At 38.5% G+C, this 2,397-nt stretch overlaps 1 pseudogene; it reads right to left on the reverse strand.

Moving 5' to 3' along the window:
* Positions 1 to 1,348: 1,348 nt before the first annotated feature.
* On the reverse strand, positions 1,349 to 1,798 carry LOC101985340 (annotated as a pseudogene).
* Between the last annotated feature and the right edge of the window lie 599 nt (positions 1,799 to 2,397).

Raw genomic sequence — 2,397 nt, forward strand, 5'->3', positions numbered from 1 at the left:
CCAGAAACAGATATTGGGGTTCAATCTGATGGTCAGTAAAGCAAAACAGCCAGCCACTGGCTCTTACCTCTAGTTCTGTCCTAAATCGAGATCCTGCTCCCAGATATCCTCACAATGAGACTGAATGAGAGCTGTCTCCTTCAGTTTTATATTCCTCTCTAGTGCTTGGATTAAAGGCATGTACCACTACCACCCAGTTTCCTTTTTTTTTTCTTTCCATGTTTACTTCTATGAGTTTTTAAAACTGTTTTTATTGAGCTTTATATTTTTCTCCTCTCCCCACTTTTCTCTCCCCTACCCTTTTACCCTCTCCCATGCTATCCATGCTCCCAATTTTCTCAGGAGATCTTGTCTTTTTTTACTTCCCATGTGGATTAGATCCATGTATGTCTCTCTTAGGGTCCTGTTTGTTTTGTAGGTTCTCTGGGGTTGTGAATTGTAGGCTGATTTTCTTTGCTTTTTGTTTAAAAGCCACTTATTAGTGAGTACATATTATATTTGTCTTTCTGTGTCTGGATTACCTCACTCAATATGATCTTTTGTAGCTCCATCCATTTGCCTACAAACCTGGAAACAACCTAAATGCACCTCAACCAAAGAACAAATAAGGAAAAGGTGATACATTTACACAATGGACTACTGCACAGTGAAAAAAAATAATGACATTGCCCAGTTTCTATGGCAAACTAGTGTGTTTATGGGCGTTACAAGATATGTAACCACTGCCTGGTTGTAAGGCTGACCAGGGAAGTTGTTTTGCTTTTTGAACCTTCAGGCAAGCTTTATTTATTAAAACAAATGGAATATCACTACAGTGAGGATGTTGAGGAAGGGATTAGCAGTTGAATATGCACAGACTAGAAAATAGAGCATGTCCTCCATTTTTGTGGTTCCATCCAGGACATTGAAAAGAATGAAGAGAATAGAAGAAAAGTTGAAACATAGGACAACTGTGTGGTTTAAGGTTGTATAACCAAAAAAAAAAAAAAATCTGTCTTGGCGTTAGACTCAGTTTCACACCAGGATTTATATGGCTTTCTTTCTTCTCAGATCTTCGTACTTAAAATGAATTTATGTTATCATATCTCTTGCTTCTACAGCTTGAAAGTCTTGGGTTTCATCTTTTGGTTTTTTTTTTTTTTGTTGTTGTTGTTGTTGTTGTTTCTTGAACACTGCAAAGGCTTTATTTGTACAATCTTTACATGATAGTTTTGGGAATATATCACTGAGTAAAAAACTTCTCTCACAGACCTGTTGCTAAAATATAAATAAATACAAATCAGACTTACTGGTGGCTAGACAATCCCTTTGCTCCTATCTTATAACAATTTCCACAGCACTGCAGTCTTTAGTGGTACTGTATCACTCTGAAAAAGATGCCCTTTGGCTCCTTTCCATCCCCCAGAGCTGCAGCAAATCCTTCCTGCTGCCTCCTCTTAGCCAAAGCTGCCAAAGATGTAAAAGTCTTTGGCTCATAGATGGCCAGGCCCACAAGTACCTTCCTGTTGAGCTCCACCTGGCACTTAGTTAAGTTGACCATGAATGCTGGGTACTGTAAGCCATGTTCCTGGGAGGCAGCTGAAATTCGATTAATCCAGAGGGTCCTCAGGTTCCGCTTCTTCAGTCTGCGGGCCTGCGTGTTCTTCACTAAGGCTCTGGTCACCGCGCTGACTGCCAGCCGGTAGCAGCGGTTTTTCCTTCCCCTAAAATGCTGAGCATGCTTCAGCACCTCCTGGACTCGCCAGAATCGTTCTGTGAGGCGGTTCCGCAGCCAGAGCCACGTTGTAAGGAACACCATTCTGGGCTCCCGCAATCCTAGCAGCTGCCATTGGGTTTCATCTTTTGTAATTGAATAATTCAATTCTTTATAGCATTTCTGTATATCATCCTGGCATATTTCTCTCGCTATCCATTTATACATCTATCTATCTATCTATCTATCTATCTATCTATCTATCTATCTATCTATCTATCTATCTATCTATCCGTCATCTGTCTATCTATCTTCTATCTATCTATCTATCTATCTATCTATCTATCTATCTATCTATCTATCTATCTTCTATCTATCTATCTATCTATCTATCTATCTATCTATCTATCTATCTATCTATTATCCATCTATCCATCATCTCTCTCTCTCTCCATATCTATCTGTTGATCATCTATTGTTTACTCATGTAACCCCCATTGCTTCTATTTCTCTGAACAACATTGGTTAATACATTATCAATGCAAATGTATCATCTCTTAAACAAATAAACAAACAAACAACAAAAAATGACAAATCAAACTGAAACAAGTAAATCCTTGCACTATTAAGAACTCTCAAGGAAGTACTGATTTTAACAGGATTAAATAAGGATCTGGGAGTTTTAACTCCTATTGATATAGCCA

The sequence above is a fragment of the Microtus ochrogaster genome, chromosome 19, assembly GCF_000317375.1.
Source record: "Microtus ochrogaster isolate Prairie Vole_2 chromosome 19, MicOch1.0, whole genome shotgun sequence".
NCBI lineage: Eukaryota > Metazoa > Chordata > Mammalia > Rodentia > Cricetidae > Microtus > Microtus ochrogaster.